At 40.0% G+C, this 18,250-nt stretch overlaps 1 protein-coding gene across 3 annotated transcripts in view; it reads left to right on the top strand.

The window, feature by feature from the left end:
* Nucleotides 1-12,271: 12,271 nt before the first annotated feature.
* Nucleotides 12,272-18,250, top strand: part of TMEM200A (transmembrane protein 200A) — a 50,061-nt gene continuing 44,082 nt past the window's right edge. The window contains exon 1 of one of the 3 annotated variants that reach the window (XM_064649505.1): nt 12,272-12,373. The gene's annotated coding sequence lies outside the window, so the exon portion shown is untranslated. The remainder of the gene's footprint in view (nt 12,374-18,250) is intronic. The other 2 variants (XM_064649507.1, XM_064649506.1) reach the window with 2 other exon arrangements.

Raw genomic sequence — 18,250 nt, 5'->3', positions numbered from 1 at the left:
GTCCTTTTATTTGAAATAGACATCACTAAATACCACTGCACAATAGCCATAAATAATGATATTATTTCCTTCTTTGCCATCTCTTTTCGGCCTTTAAGTTGAAGGTTTTTCAAATAATTCTGCATACAATCACTGAGCTTTAAAATACAAACAAACTGGAAACCAACAGCAGCCTGCTCTCAAGTATTGAAAGTTGGAAAACATATTATTCTTCTTTATTGTTAAATACATGAAACTTTGAGGTTCATTGGAAAGTAGTCAAACTCAAAATGTGACCTATGCTGAGTACTTGCAATTAACTTCAATTGATACAAAAATGTGTGTAGGTCAGACTGTTCAAGAACAGATCAAAATCAAGTTCAATTTACCTTCAATGTTTTTCTGTAGCTATTGCAAAGGATAAAACTCTGGCCTGATAACTAGAGAGGAAAGATGTTAGCTAATATCTAAGATAAGAAAAGCATCAGACTTATTCTGTAATGTGGACAAAATTTAGTTCTATCTTCCCCGCTGTGATGGTTTCAGTCTAGGCCTTCCTGGAAACCAGCTTGTAACCAGGAAGGAACTAGGAAGGTGACCAAGGAAGTATTCCATGCTATTCCTTTACGTAACCTAGGGTATAAATAAGGCATTGATAAGAGAGTTCGCTCTCTTCTCTTCCGGCGAGGTTGGAGAACGGTGGTCCCTGTCTGGGCCTGGCTTATCTGGAGCTGAGGCCTACAGTAACTGCTGTTATCGGCCACGCGTGAGGGGGGAGTGCTGGGCCGTGTCCAGACGTACTGCTTTCTTTCAAGGGAAGTGGTGAGCTCTTGCCAATTCTTCAGCTTTGCTGGGTTTTTAGATTGTGTAGATCTGTTTTATTATTTGTCCCTTTTCACCCTATTTTATCCTTTTCCCTTCTCCCTTCCCCCCTCTTCCCTTCGACTTTGGGAAGCTATTTGGGGTCATAGATTCATATATATAATTCTCATTGTATATCTCTGTTTTATACATAATATATATATATTTTTGCTAGAACTTTGGCTGCCTGGTTTTTCGTTTTTTTTCCTTCCCTCTCTGGGAAGGAGACCCTGTTGTCGAGTTTCGGAGATTTGGCAGGAAGCCAACTCCAAACTTGCACACCCGCATCTGATAAATCCTCTTGCAATGAGCAAACTAAAATTTTCTAAAAGTTATAGCTATAGAATCACAGAATAGTTGAGGTTGGAAGGGACCTCCAGAGATCATCCGGTCCAACCTCCTTTCTCAAGCGGGCTACCTAGAGCCATTGGCCCAAGACAATGGCTTTTGAGTTTCTCCAAGGATGGAGACTCCACAACTTGCCCAGGCAACCTGTGCCAGTGCTCATGGTAAAACAGTGTTTCCTGATGTTCAGAGGGACCCTCCTGTGTTTCACTTTGTGCCCCTTGCCTCCTGTCCTCTCACTGGGCACCACTGAAATCAATATATGAGACAATATCAATAAAAGATACAATTAGTAAGGGACACTGCAATCAACGTACATTTCGAAGTAGCTCTACATATTCACACACTACGGCGAAGTCAAAATATCCTTCCTTTAGAAGAGGATTAAGCATTCAGCTTAATAAACAAATCCAAATAAATGTATCTATGTGCAGACTATGTAAAACAGTAAATGAAGTTTAAATTTATGCCCCACCTTGTTTCACAACAGCTTTTCTATGCACATGTGCTCTGAAACTGGATTCTTGGAGACTTATTCTCATGTTATGAAGATAAGATTTCATAATTCTCCACAGGCCAACAAACCAGAGCTGTTTGAAAGGAATCCAATGTTTTAAAAGTCTTTCAGAATGTTTTCCACTGAATGGCTTTCCTATTTCTAGAATTCACATAACTATAGACTTCATAGGCATCATCACAATACTAAAGGTAGGTACTTTGCCAGCATTTCTAACACCCACTTTTGACCCATCATGGCCTGAAAGAGACATCTGTAAAGATTAGCTTTGTAATTTTCTCTAAATTTTTTTATCAGAAACATTGGTTATAAGAACAGGGGCAAACTGGAATGGCACAGGTGTTAGAGAATAAAGCTGAGGGTCATAGTGCATCAAACTTCTGTTGCCTGTGACATTATGCTGCACAGACTGCTGAGCTATTCTTCTATGGAGCTTGTGCTCCCATGAATCCCTTTTCTGTATTGCACAGCCATTTCTTATCTGAAATTTGCACCGAGAATGTCATGGGAGGCTTATTGCCCTGAAATAAATGAGTTCTTAAATTTACATAGTAATTTTTTACTCCAATGCACTTTCAAAATACTTCATAAAATTGGGATACTTCCTATGCCGGCAAATTTCTAACGACCCTTGTTGCTCTCTGTTGTGCAATTGATGGCTACTCTGTACAAGTGAGGGCAAATGTCATTCAGCTGCACCTGGTGCCATTGTAATTGCAATGTTTTTATGCTTTGTACCTGCGTTTTTGAGCATTGCCTTTTCATTATTTCTTTTCTGAAAAGTTCATTTTCAACCCAAACCCATCTAATTAATAGTATGTGTGAAGAACTTACACTTGGACTAACGAACTCTTACATTTTAATAATGAAAGTTCATTACTCCACATGGTCCTGAACCAGCATGTTTGAACCCTTCTTCTGTCATGAGACTGCATGTGCTAAGGTAGGGAAAAAAAGACTCTGACAATAAACATGAAAGCATGCTCCTGAAATCACACTCTGTCATGTTTTTCCATCCTTGACAGTCCCTGTCTCCAGAGGGAAAAACACCATATTAGGAAACAATATGAAACATGCCTGGTTAGCATGCCTGGCATTGATCTCAGCATTGTCAAATGCTTTTAATGACATCACATCATAGCTAAGGGGATTTTACTTGAATTAAACTGGTTACCAGCAAAATTAGTAAAAAATACATTTAAAAATTTATTGCAAATCAGTAGTATTTTTCCCCCTAAAGATATGGATTTAAGGTTCCCTCGATGGAAATATTAAGATGCTTCAGATCCCATGGTAAATAAACTGTAGAGGCAAAATACAGCTGATGACTAAATGAAAAATGGAAGCTCTCATGTAGTGTACAGACATGTTATTTAATAGCTCTACTGAGAACAGGAGTGCTGTGACAATTGGAAACTGTGAAGGGAATTTAACTTAAAAAAAAAAAAGGTAAATATTCATGCTGGTACATAATTGAGAGACCAAAGTTAATATCATTACCCTGTCATCTACATGATGGCTTTCATTAACAGATTAAATGGAAGTAAGTACTAGGTAGTACCTTCCTCTGCCATCCAGGACACTATATTAACATTAAAGTCAATGATAATTTGAGTCTGGTTATGCATAAATAACTGTAACAGAACTGCTCTCCTGAAGAAGACATTACCCAGCTTTGGTCAAAATGTGAAAGAAATACATATTTTCAGAAGAGACAGTAAAATAAACAAACAGACAATGACAAAGTTTCTTGTGCTTAATTTCAACATGAAGAATGAATTGTTATTTTGGAACCTCAACAGAGGCTCCAGCCAGCCTGCTATATGCTCATCTGCAGATGTGCTGAAACAATTAGCAGTATGCTCAGGCAGTCAAGTACAGCATTTTGTTCCAGAGTATTTCCTTTAATTTAAGTAAGTTTGGGAAAACTGGTTAAAAGTATCTTTAAAAGAAAGTTCTTTTGATGCATTTCCCCCCCGTTATCAGGTTAATATGTTTTGACGTGATCCCTTTCCATCTTTTGCACTTCAGTGAAGGTATCAATATTTCTCTGAAGAGAATTGCTCTGTGCTTAGGATTTTGATACAATAAATCCTGGGAGACATACGGAAATAATGAATAATAGGCTCCCCTTTATCATGCTTCTGTATTAATTACCATTTAAACAAGTCTAATTTTCACAAATAACTATCCAGTTATAACCCATTCATAAATGAGATTTGAGACAATATTGTGATAAAACATGCTGAATTGTATATTGATATGATTGTCCTAGAATAATTAATAATGGAAATTTCAAAACATTAATGAATGGCTTCACTGTTATTTTTTCTTGCCCTCTTAAGCATTTTATGTTGATAATTTACTGGAAATAGGCAACAGATTACATGTTCATATCTAAATCATCCCTTACAGGCATCTATAATTCTTTAAACAGAACAGAGGACACTAAGCACATAAATAACTTCCTTCAATGGTATCTTTGTACAGAGGTTTTCCCTATCCCCCAATTTTCCATTTTATGTTTTAGCATAGTAGCTACCTCCACAGTCTCTTCTGAGACAGTTTCCTTATATAAACCATGCTGAGAATCTGCTATATTCTGGGTTACTGGTTCAGAAATGAAAGTGTTGTTTACAGGCTTCTCACTCATGACTACAAAAATGATAGACAGTGGAACAGTTTTAAACTGTGCTAAAAATGTCAAGAATTTCTTCCCATTTATTTATTTATTTTTGCCTCGGACATATCTTTCAGTTTGATTTCCTTTATTATACAATCATCTAAAAGTAATGTACCTTCCAGCATGTCTCGCTTGATTCTTGTGGGAAAACTTAAATCCCTAAGCATTGCAATATTTCTGAGGAAGAAGAGAAACCTGCATTTTCTAAAGCCATAATTATAATATTTTTATATGTATGTACGCACGTATGTATATATGTATGCATTAAAAACTGACTATTTATAAGTACAAGTTCCATATTAGAAAAAAAAACCCTCAAAACATTTTCTAAGGAGATGGGAAAAAAATGTAAGTTATTGCAACACATTATCATGCATGTGTTGATGGGGCATATGAGTGCAGAATCTCTCTCATGCAGACCCAAATGAACAAGGCATGAACATGCCTTGAAGAACATGCTTCTTTCCTTCAGAGCCTAGAATATTTCTCCACTGTTTCAGATTACTTCCTGAGGTGGACAAGCAGAATATCTGAAGATCTCACTGCTGAGCTAAACTGAACTCCGAAAATTACAAAATAGTAATTTTTATCTAATAGTCATATTTTAGTAGAACTCTAATAATAATTAAGACTCCAACCTTATTATTTTTATAGCACAAAGACCCAAAAGTCATGACTGAGTCAGTCTAGCAGGACACTGAGAACACTGTCCAACAGCATGCCTTTTTCAGTTGTTTAAACATGTTTATTCATGTTTAAAGTTAAGTATGTCTTGAAATGTTTGCATTTATTTAAGCAATTTATTCCATATATATGGCTTTTTTTCTATGTAAATACACAACAGAGGAATAATTCCCTTAATGATGCATTTTGATAGGGATATACGTTTTCAAATGAGAGTCATTAATTCACATTTCCTAGTGCTTCATAGTTTTTTCCCCCACAATGACAGTGAGAAAAATTTGAGAAGGCATGAAGACTGAATTCACTATCACCACAACTGAAATGATCACAGATAATTACATATATATACATGACATATATACACAGATAATTACATATATATACATGACATATATACATGACATATAAAATGCTTTAGTGACACCATTCAAAGTGGTGAAGCAATTATATTTTCTCCATTATTAGATTTTCATTCAGAAGAGCAATACTTTCCTCAAAGATGGTCCTGCTTCACTTGCTTCTGATCTCCTGTAAGTCCCCTGTGGAATTTTATCCAGAGATAGTATGACTGCTGCTCACAACAGCACTTGCATGGGGAGCTTGTTATGGACCTAGTAAGTTGCACAGTATGTTGCTTTTTGTTATCTTCCTAGAAATATATGATGAAAAGATGGCAATTCGGTAAGCCATCTTATCTTTTGCTGGAACTACTGCTGGCATTTAAAATGCAGAGACAAATCCTTATGCAAACAAGCAAATACTCTACCTCTGGTCCCAGCATCCCACCTACCTGCCTTGAAACACCCCAAACAAAAAGAGCTGTAGTTTTGATTCATGATGCAGTATCAGGAAACCTTACATCCAGAGAAGAAAAACCATCTGCAAACAATTCAGTAACCTGAAAAAAGATATATTTTCTGCATATTTGTTCATTAAAAAAAATTATTCCACTACTACTTTATTTATTGAGGGCTTCTGCTATAATGGACATAAAACCTACATACTACTTTACATCTTCCTTTCAGGATGGTGCTGATATTTAAAGATGGCATCTCAAGAAAGTCTCCCAGACATAGGCCGAAGCTCTTAAACTGCACTGACTTTAATAATAAACTGAAAAGAAAGAAACACCTTTTAGGAAATTTTTTTTTCCACACTATCCTATATACTAAACAAAAGTTCCAGTTCATAGGTATTTAACTTTTTTTATTAAGTGTATTGTTCAATCTCTTAATTTACATGTGCATAATAAGTAATGGTTCTATTTCTTTGGTTTTTATTAGATACCAATGTTATACATTCTGATATATCCATATTATTCATAATATATAATAATGCATTCTTTAGATGAACATTTCCAATAAAGGCAAAATAAATTATTATGCCAGTGGAACACATTTAAGAAAACCTGAATTCTTAAACCCTTCAAGACAGATTAAAACCTACTCAACTGAAACACTTGTTTCATACCTTGGTTGTTAACAAGATAAAAGATATTCCAGCAAATTCTTTATTACATACAAAAAGCCATATATACTCTCAATGCTGGCAGAGAGAAAAATCTGACTTTCTATTTATGGAAACTATCAACACATGATATTCGAAGGTTTATTTTTAATATATATACATTTTCACCATACTTAGTGAGCTAAGTATCTATTCCTTTTTAAAAAGTTAGGCTGTAGGAAAGTATAAAAGGAAGTTAAATCAGCATTTTAAGTATTGTTGACAGCTCACAAACCATTTGGAAGCAGATACTTCTGTCTGCATTCTCACTAGTTTCAGAAACTGTTGGAGGTAAAGCTCAAGCCAATAAAATGGTAAATTACATCGTATTCCATGCTGTGTAACTATTGTTAAGATAAATAGTGACATATGCCAACATTCTTTTGTATGATTCTGACATTTTCTTGGCCCTGTGTTTTCTTGGTTTTCATTGCTGTTACCAAATATTTGCACCATAATTCTGCTAAACAGGATCTCACTGATTTCTTTGAGTGATTTACAGCTGCAAACCAGAGAGATGCTATCTGCCATGAAAGATGCTATCTTCCAGCCTGAGTAAAATCAGTGTGTAACAGATAAGTACCAGGAAGTGAACTGGTCAGCTTGAGAATTAGTGGCTTTGCCATTGCAGCAGACTAGTCATTTTTCAAGATTTTTCTAGGCAATATAGAAATGAATTTCACAATGGTGTTAGAAGGACACCAGTGAAGTAGCTCTGCTCATATTTATGTTGAATTCCTGAAAAAAAAGAGAACTGATTACCTATTAAACATCTTGTCATTTAGTCATAGACACTAGCGTAAGGGGGTAGCAGATAACTTGTCAGTATAGCATGGGATAAGAAAAAGAGGTAAAGACACCTTTTCTAAACCTCTGATGGTGAGGAAACATGGATTTTGTTTGAAGAGAGACAGTAGGAGGCAGTGATAGAGTCAGAAGTTGAAACAACAGTCTTTGTGGCATCATTTCTCTCTAATAATACTTCCACTGTCTCAGTTCAAGGGAAAATACAGCAAAGCATATAAGACCATTTTGTGTGCTCTAGAATTATAGGACAGAAATATTTATGCTATTAATTCCATTTCTTGCTGGAAAACATTGGGATTTTTCAGATTGCTTATGACCAAATTTTGGTTACTAGCTTGTACCTCCTGTGATTTAATACTAAGACACTATTTAGGTCTTTGGTTGCTTAAGCATTTTCTCATGTACAGATTAAAGATCTCAGATTTTGTACTTTTTGAGGCAGAAACCAGTCATTAAGGCAGAGATCTAGACATATTTTTCAGTTATGTGTTTATTACTTTTTGACTAACAAATAATGCATTATCACCAAGGAAGTTGATACCCTTATTCACCGCTTATAGATTCTCACCAATTACACTGTAAAAAAAATTCAATATGAACAAATCAGTATGAATAAATGACAGATTGAAGATTTATTTTCTGTCTTAAACTGTTATTTCTGATTAAGGGATAACAGATATAGGCTAATTTTTTTAGTTTAATATAATGTGAGAAATAAGGTATGTTAAGATGACAGATTCACAGTACAATTCACAGCAAGTCTTAGCAAAAAAACCAGCTTACAGTGTCATTTATTCTCACTATAATGGTTCAGACTTTATTACAGCTCTTCACCTCTAATGGGGATTCTTTCAACCTTCAATTTCATTCGTGTCCAAATTCAGGATATTTCACATTTACCTCATTATCACATAGGATAGTTAACCATCACAAATTTTATCCAAAGTTGAAGTAGAAATGAGCCTGGATCTTAGAAAGAGATTCTGCCCAAAGGCAAGAACTAAAAGAATGCCAGCTTTCTCTTTAATTGGATTAAAATTAAAGAAGATACACTTGAAGTTTAATCCACTCACTGCCTTGCTTATTACATAGACTTTTCATGCTATGAACTGAAAGGTGTAGGCTGGAAGGGAAACTAGTATAATACTGCTAACATCCCAAATTTCAAATAAAAGTACTCCATGTCTTTAAGGAATGGAAGGGTCTCACTCATGAAGTTAAACTACTGATTTTTGCTATAACCTCAGAAGCAACGACCGTTCATAATTAATGCATTAAAACGTTTGTTTTTTTCTGAGCATTAGCAATAGCAGTGTTGATATTTAAAGCCTGAAATATTGGTCTTGACATTGTTTGACTCTCCAGAGATGTGCAGATGACAGACCTGAAAAGCCTCAGGGCCTTATTCTCTTCTTTCTTTTCTTCTGGAGATCGGGAACAAATTCCTTAAATCAATGGTCTTAAGGTCAGTATAAAACTGTTTGAAGTAGGAAAAAGAGCAGACACCTCTCTTTTAAAATGCATCCATAGAGTTTTAGAAGACTCCAGGTAACAGAGGTAAGTAGCAAAGCTAAATGCCATCTAGTTGCAAGACACATCTCCAAAATGTCTGTCACTAGGATAGGCAGCTCTTGTACTATAATCCACAGCAATCTCCCACAAAAAGTGTTGCCCAAAATAATTTAATTATCGTATTTTTCTACATATATCTTATGGATCACATGTAAAAACAACAATCCTGTGGTTCAGTGTCAGTGTGGATTTGCACATACAGCAAATGCAAAAGGAGGTCTATCCTAGAGGTGCTTCTCACCTAGTAACACTACTGAAATTAGTCCTCTAACCTATTCACTCTGTCCCCAAAACCACACTGATTCTTACTGTCACCCGCCCATTTTTTTCTGGGGAGGGCTGTTTGAGAATATAAATTATCTGATGATTTATGAGGATGGTTTCTTCATAGCAGCTAGTATGCGGTTATGTTTGTGATTTGTGCTGGAAACAGTGTTGATAATTCAGCAATGTTTTAGTTACTGCTAAGCAAGACTTGCACAAGAGTCAAGGCCTTTTCTGCTTCTCCCTCCAATCCACCAGTGAGGAGGCTGGGAGTACACAAGGAGCTGGGAGGGAACACAGCCACGATAGCTGACCCCAACTGACCACAGGGGCATTCCATACCGTATGGTATCATCCTTAGCATATAGAACGGGGGGAAGAAGGAAGTGGGGGATGTTTGGAGTGATGGCATTTGTCTTCCCAAGTCACTGTTAGGCATGATGGAGCCCTACTTTCCTGGAGATACTTGAACATCTGTCTGCCCATGGAAAGGGATGAATGAATTCTCTGTTTTGCTTTGCTTGAGTATGTGGCTTTTGCTTTAACTGTTAAACGGTCTTCATTTCAACCCACGACTTTTCTCACTTTTACTCTTCAGATTCTCTCCAACATCCTCCAGGGGAAGAGTAAGCAAGTGGCTGTGTGGTGTTTACTTACCAACTAGGGTTAAACCATGACAAGAAGAAAGGTATGGTGACGTTCTACCTACTCCAATGTTTGAGAGGAAACAGAGGTCACGAGCAAGAACTGAACAAATACTTTTCCTTGTAGATTTACAAGCCCCAGCCTTTCCAGACACAGTACAAGAGCAGCGGTGAAACCAGTGCTGGTTCATGTCACACCCCTGGTCCACATTTCATCACCTACTGACAGGACAGGCAAGTGAAGTTTCCATATCTCTTCCACAGCAACACTTTCCATAAATTCTTAAGAAAATTTCTGATTTTCTGCTTGTGGGGACACTGCATCTACTTGGGATTTGGTGGGCATATATAATCCTTTCATCCATTGCCTCTGTGATACACAGCTGCGTCTCACAGATTTTGACATCTCTGAAGTACACATCTGTCTGCAGACCTGTTCTCTCACTAGTTGACATGGAATACATGTTACATCATACACAAACCAAATTACAGATCCAGCAATAGCTGAATGAACAGTTAGAAATCACTTGAAAGTGATTCTTCACTCCTTGAATCAAAACAAGCTGAACAGCTGGAAATGCAGTTTCAAACTTCTGAGGAATGTTACCTTTCTCTTTGCTAGTCTAGAATTGCTAGCATGTGGTCTCCTTGCTAGAATAAGGTGATAATGGAGGATGTATCTAATACAGAAGACACTGGAGCCATCAGGAGTATAATCATTATAAAGCATACACTGAGAACTGACAACACACTGTACAACCATAAAGAAACTATATCTTCTTAGGATTTGAAATACTATTGCAGGATGGATGGTAGATTCTCCCTGTCTTGAGGAAAGCACTTCCCAAGAAAAATTTAGATATACCAAGTTCAGTATCGTTCTTTTTTGGGGGGAGATGCATTAGGTAGAATTATGGTGAGATAAAAGGCAATTGCAACACTTAAGTCCAATCCATTTTAAAAAATGAAATAAAACCTGCTACCAACGCAAACCAAGTGCAGGGTTGCTTTTATTTTTCCCAAAAAAGATGTTTCATTTACAAATGTGGAGAGCTCCCATGCAGGCTGGAGTCGGCCCCTCTTCCAAGCCCATCTGCTGGAGTACCCCGTCTGACTGGAAGGTGCGAGCACCACAGATTAAACTTTGCCGTCCCTGGCTGGACACGAGGGGTGGGCGTGCGGCCGCAAAAAAACCCCAAAAACCCCAAACTAAACAACAGTAAGTGGAAAAAAATGAAAAGCTGAATCATAAAATGTAATTGCATCTGAGGTAAAAAACCTCACATCACGGTGAATCACTCCGCGCTCCCGCAGTTCCCGTCCGGCTCTCACAGGGGAGCAAGGAAGGCGGGCACACGGCCCCATACACCGGGGCCCCGCCGCATCCGCGGCACCGTGACCAGCACACCCGCGACCGGCACACTCTCACCCCCTCCTGCACCGCCTCCCCGGCCGCCCCCGACGGTGACTCCTCCCCCGCGGCCGCGGCCCCTCGGCTCGCCGGGACGGGACCGGCTGAGCTACGAACCCGCCGCTCCAGCGGGGCTGGCGACAGAGCGGCGTGGGGAGGGGAGGCTCTCCAGCCGGCTGGTCCCGACGGGAGCGGGGCGCAGCTCCAGTCGGCTCACCGCGCTCTCCCCGGGGGAGCGGGAAACTTCCCCGGCAGGCGGGAGGTAGAGAAGGAGCCGCGTCCCCGCCCCGAGGCTCAGCCTGCCCCTTTCCCCGGCTGCCGTCCCGCTCGCTGTCTGCTGCCAGACCTGCCCGGCGGCCGCCGGGCTCGTCCCGGCCGCCCCGCATCGCCCCGGCTGGCGAGGGGGCTTCCCCGGGCTCCGCCCGCCTCCACCGGGTCCCGTGGGGAGCAGCGGGAAACGGGGGGGGTCGTTTCCATGGAGATGAGGCCGCAGCCGGGAGGTTGCGGAGTGGAACTTTGCCGCGGGCAGGCGGCGGGGGCCGAGCCCCGGCGGCGCTGAGCGGAGCGGTCTGGCCGGCGGGGCGGCTGCGGGAGCGGGGTCCGTCCCCCCACATTTCCCCCGCGGCGGCACCGGGGACGAGCGGCTCCCGGGCACCTCGCTGAGGAGCCGGGAAACTTTTGCGCCGCGGAGCCGCCGCCCGCCCACGCCCCCCTCGGCAGCTGCCTGGCGGCCGTTCCCCCCGCAGCTCCCGCGGAGCGCTGCTATGGCACCCGCCCGTCGCCGCGGGGCGAGCAGGGGGTGGCCGCCTCCGGCTGGTCGTGCGGTGGCGGCGGCGGGGGGGCGCGCAGCCCCCGATCGGCGGGCGTTCTCCTCCGGCCGGCAGTGACCGCCCCAGCCCCGCTCCCTGCCTGCTCGCCATGCCTGCCCCCGTCCGCCTCTCGCCGAGCACCGTGCCGGGGAAGGGCGAGGGGAGCCGCCGCCCTGTCACTCCCTGAGCCAGCCGTCACCTTACCGGAGGAGCCCCGTGTCTGGCGGGCGCGGCGCAGCCCCGCACGTCGCTGCGCCAGGAGGGCTGCGGGCACCGCGCAGCTCCCCACAGGTAAGCGGCGGGGCGGGGTGGGGTGCGTGTGGCGGGGGTCTGTCCTTCGCCCCCAAACTTCAACCCGCCCGCAGCTGTGACCCCTCCTCGGGGGCAGAGGGGCAGCGCCGTGCCCGTTCCTGCCGGGGGGGACAAGGAGACGCGCCCTGCCCTCGGCAGTGAGGGGCAGGGAGAGAGCGGGCACGGGTGGGTGGCTTTTTCCCTGCCGGGAATGGACTTTCTGCCTCCCGAGCGGAGTGGGCTGGCGTGCCGGCGGCTGCCGAGCTCCGCGCAGCTGCTACACACCCTCTTTTGTCTGCGCTCGGCTCCGGAATACTTTAGGTGCTGCCACCGCCTGCCCCGCCGGTCGGGAGCCTGGCCCGACCCCGCCGAGGGGTTGCCCCCGGGCTGCGCCCCCCGCGCTGCTCCTGCGCTGGCGAGAGTTGCCGCTTTGCCTTTATTTTCACCCGAGTTGGGCTTTCCTTAACCTTTGTTTGCGGGAAAAATGGTGGTGTGCTGGTTATCTGGAAGGATGAGAGACAGATGGGGACGACAAAAGGGATTGCCCTATTCCCTTGCGTGCGAACATAACTCACTGCTAAATAAATCACTCACCGGCTAGACATAAGCTTACTAGTGAGACAGACTTTGAAACAAAAGTACTGCAAGCAGCTCGAGTGCATGACAGATACTCCTCATATCCTATTAACATAACCATTGTTAGGATTTGCGCTTGAATTCAATACGTGTGCAGCTGTTCTGCAGATCTGGAATTGCAGTAGCTGTATTTACTTGGCACTTAATAGTCTTATTGAATGCAGCGGTTATGAAAAATAGAAAGGGTTTTACTGTTCAAAGGCAAAAGTATCCAGGCAAAAGTATTCCTTTAATGTAGCATTCTGTATAACATGAACTACAAAATAACCTGTAGCGATGTAGCGGATTTGCAGTTCATAAGGCTTTTAGGACATGAGGACTATATTGTTAATAAAATTCTGTCAGCAAAGATTTTGTCTTTTCTGGCTTATCCTGATGCTAGATCAGTGCACTAGCAACTATTCTGTTCTTTTTCTTTGTGCTTTTCTTTGGTGCTTCCAATCCATGTGATGGAAACCAAGTGTCCAGATAGAAAGAAACAGTGTATTTTCTTTCTTTTAGTTATTTTGGTGCTGCTTTGTAGAAAGGGGGGGGAACAAAACCCCAACATTTAAACCAGAAAATTATACTTCTATTGAATGTAACTTAAATTCCTTGATAATGAAGCCAAAGGGTCTTTCAAGTTTGGCACAATTTAGTGTACTTCTTGTGTTGCCAGGAAATGTACTTCTAGCTAAATACTTGTTAGAAGATAATTGTAAGATAATTTTTAGTAATTCAAAACACGAGTTACAATTAGATTTTTGTCCTGAGAACAGAAAAACGCCCTCATGGAAAAAGATATGTGGTACTTAAATAGTAATTTGGAAAATAAAAGCATATATAATTTATATTTTGTTGGCATAGAAACATGTTTTATTTGTTGCTCCTTTGTTGGCTTGCAACAATGATCCAAATGAAAGTTGGAAAAGGACTACCGATGGAAGAGTTCAACATACTATAATTATTTTATTCTATGTACAGAAATGGTTTTGCCCAATACAGTCTTGCTGGAATTGGAACAGAGCTTCATTTTTATGGAAGCTCCGTAATCAGATTATAAAAGGTGGGCTGTTTGAATCTAATTCTGTGAAGTATGGGCTAAGCAAGCTCTGCTCTGACAAAGACTGAAATGTATGCTTACTCTTAAGCAGGTAAGTAGTTGCAACTTCCATCCCTAATGATCACCTGTGGTGCAAGTTCATTACACATGGCAATAGGTCCTGGTAACTTCAGTGAAACTGTTCAGTGCCTTAACTGCACTGCTGAACCTTTCCTGGACCAAGCTGTCTTTCAGTGTGCTCTGCTTCCACTTCCTTGAATGCTGGCCATACAGAAGGGGAAAATGAATAGTGAAAATTGGTTAAGGAGTAAATTACATCAGTGGAATAGCTGAAGGCGACTGCTGCTTCTTGTGCTTCGTTCAGTATATTTTAGGAGCCAGAAATCTGAAATGCTGCAAATCAGTAAAACTTCCATTAAAATTACTGAAACCAGACAAAGTTATGATATAAAAAATATGAAATGTAAAGGTTGTTGTCATGATAGTTTTCTTTTTCTTTTTTTTTTTTTTTTTGTTAAACAGAAGATTCCTGTCGATCTTGTCTGTGATAGTGGTAGAGAATGTATCAGAAGAGGAACTTTGTGTCCTAGCTAGTGATGATGCCTTCATTTGATTTGGTGCCATTATGCTTTATAAACATATCAGTTACTTTTAATCTATGTTTGACCTCATGATACTGGAACAAAGGGGCAATTGGAAATAATTTTCTAATGTGCAGCATTACAGACTAAAAGTATGATTAACTTGTGAAAACGTAGGTGTCTCGTGCCAGTTTAAACACCTTAAGGTGTTTCAGGCCTTAAAGAAAACTTCATTCTGTTCTCTGAAACCTTGTTAAGAATTCTGATGCTGCAGTATGATGAATATGGGAAGAAATCCCTTACTATCAGGACTTAGGGAGGTCCATTGTCAATGCCCATTTATCAGCAGAATCTCTGTATTACTTCCTGTGCTGCTAACTGGAGATGGTCTTTGAGTAACCCAAAGATACTAATGAATAGCTTAAAAGTTAAAAATCTTCTTAGAAAAGTTTATATATTTTAAAACACAGACTTGTGTTCACTCTCCAAGCCCAGTAGAAGTAAATGGAAATTGCAGACCGTGCTTGAGTTAGTGCTTTAGTGTTAGTACTTTAGTTTTATAATAAAAATACTGTAAGGAAAAAGTTTCTGGTTTTCTTCTTTACTGGATAACGCATAAGAACCTAATTACCCAGATATTGTGTGGGTTAAGTGGACTGTTGATCACGTGGAAAGGTGAAATGCTGGCAATGTCAGTGAATTAAACTACTGGACAGGTGTTTTACACAGCTGTTATTCTTTCCACTAGTTTTACTAGCTCCTGAGTGTCCACCATTTGTGGAGTGCATGAGAATAAGCACTGTTCTCAACATCCATGCTGGGGCTTCAGTCTAACTGCAGAGCAAGATGTTGTTACCCTCTTCCATCATTAACCATTTCCACATAAGGTAATTCGCTACCAGGTGTATATATGTAACTGTTTTTCAGATAGATGAATCTCCCCAGAAGCATCTTAAGTGACCTGATGACAGAACTAAGTACTGAAATACTCACATTATACTGGTCTTTTAGTATAAATCAAAGTACATTTTTCCTTCCCAAACTTTCTTAAGGATCAGTGATTTTAAACTTCATAATTTTGCCTGGATGCCTTTTCTTAAAAATTCAGATTTTCTCTTTTTTGCACAGCTAGCCAAATGAGATGGATAACCTGTAGTACAGAGCTACTTGAAGTCTTTTATCTGCAGCAGTAGCAGAACCTGTTTGTATCATTCAATTTTCTTATTTTGGTCTTTTGCTGACAAATATTTTGAAGAGCACTTGATGTTTTTTGAAAATAGTTCTATGTCCAGAAGACCTGATAAAGAAGGATGTTTTTCTTCAGTCATTTCCTCTATTCATCTCTTTTTCTAGCTGAGGAAAATAGTTGTTCTTTTTTCTCTGTGTTTTAGCACCTAAAAATGTGTGACAGGGAGGTGAAGGGCCGCCTAATCCAAACTGGGCATCTGAGGAGCGTTGCAAATGAGATGTAATGATATAGCAGAGATTTTCACGCAAAACAGACTGGTAAAAAATAAAGCAATATGCTACCTTTTTCTGTATAAAGGCTCTGAAAAGTTTTATGAGAACTGTAAATGGTTGTCACTCTACTCTTTTGTGTCTGTTTATATCAACATCTTGTTAATATTTATATACCACTGGCATTTTAGTCAGTTGTTCCTTTTGTTGGAAATATGACTATTTTTGTCCAATTAAAATAAGCAGAAACAAAGGAGATGTTTCTCCACATTGTCTTTTAATTTTTCATCACTAAGCTCAGTGATGAAACTCTTAACTGAATCAGAGAAACTAGGATTTTGTCACTTCAGTGAAATATGCCTTAGATACATACAGATACATTTAGATACAATAATAAATTTTAAAAATCGCAAGAGATGTAAAATATAGCATAGGTTACTTTTCATAGAAACTAGTTTAAAGACGACTAGAACGAAAGAGGAAGAATCCCTTTATATATTAATTTGTTTTTTCTAGCTGCTGTTTCACAAATACAGTTGGACTGAGCATCTCAGCGCTATGGTTTTAAAACCCATCGCTAAAAAGTGCTAAAATTTGAATCTATTGAAACTGCGTACTTCTGTATTCACTCTGGCTGTGAGGAACAACACTTTCACCAAAGAGTTGATGCAGTTGGGCGCTAATAGCCTGTGAGTTCTGGCAAGTGGTTAGTGGCACTTAATTCTTTAACTCTAAGTAGTAGAGGTTTGTGCTTTGATACCTGTGAATCTGTAGCATTAGCTCGAAGAGCGGGTATGAAATCAGAACAAGGTCTTTAGAGCTTTTCAATAGTAGTCACACTACTTTTTTCCAATAAAAGGTGGAATTCCAAAAGTAATTTTAATTTTTGTCAATTTAAACCACCATCAAAGCATATTAAATAGAAGGCTGTTAAAAATGTCGCTTATTATATCAAAGTTGGTGTGATAGTGGTAACAATAATATAATATTTTTTCACCTTCTCCATCTGAATGTGTCTGAATAAGTTGTTCTGCTTATCTGTAATCAGTCTGTTGAAAAACAAGTTTGTATCTAATGAATTTTATCACTTTCATTTTGCTATGTATTAAATGAAAAAAAAGTGCTATTACTTGTCCAGCCATGTAGTTTCATGTGTAAAAGTGCTTCTCAATGCACTGGAGTTTTTTCTCTCCTTTGTGTAATTCAAAGTAACAAAGGCATACTGCATATTAAAATACAGAGGAAATATACAAAAAAGTATGTTGTGATTAAAAAACATTCTAGTTACTCAATTTTTGTTTGTCATTATTAAAAATCTTCCACTTATCATTTGTTAGGATTAGGTGCCTGAGAAACTACAGATAAATGAATAGATATAAAGAGTTGTTAGGATATTAAACCATCTTCCTGCATACTGGAAAACTGTTAATCAAGAATTACACTGTATTGGTAGTGCTTGTCTTTCCTTATACTAGTCGGCAGGATTGTCGAGGAAGTGTATTCTAGCCTAGCAATCAACTTGATCCCATATTTTTAGATCCCCTCTCTGCACAGGCACGATCTCTTTCTCTTACTCAGATATGAAATTTGGCATATATTGACATTGTAATGAGATGTACAATTAACATATTCCTTCATGATGAGGGATGAAAGCAGCCTCTTATATTGGGACAGCATTTTACTGCAGCGAACAAGCTTTCCCAAGGAAGTGTTTCTTGGACCACACAGTGTACAGAACAGCTGCTCTGGCTTCTGTCTTTTATGTGATCTTGAGCTAGACAAACTTGGTGTGTAAGGTATGAGGCAGCCTGCTGGACTCAGAAAAAGAGATGCACTGTGGAACTCTACTTTCTAGAAATACGGATGTCATGGTAGGGTTGTTGGAGGTCAACTGAATAAACCTGATACAGTGTCTGAGACTTGGCAGATGTGTACTTCTTGCTATAAATTATTGTGTATTTAACAGTTGGCTTGTTTCACCTGAGGTATGAGTATATTTTTGTAGGAAGAAGTTAAATGACAGATAACACACAAAAAAAGAACAAGGAAGAAAGCAGAAGTGAAGGGAAAGTGGAAAAAAGAGCAAAAGACAATAGGGAAATATTGAAGACAGAAAAAATGAAGGCAGAAAAAAGATGAAATATAATAAGTTGCATTTCT

Source organism: Pseudopipra pipra, chromosome 3, assembly GCF_036250125.1.
Source record: "Pseudopipra pipra isolate bDixPip1 chromosome 3, bDixPip1.hap1, whole genome shotgun sequence".
Classification (NCBI taxonomy): Eukaryota; Metazoa; Chordata; class Aves; order Passeriformes; family Pipridae; genus Pseudopipra; species Pseudopipra pipra.
This window is presented reverse-complemented; position numbering and strand designations above follow the sequence as displayed.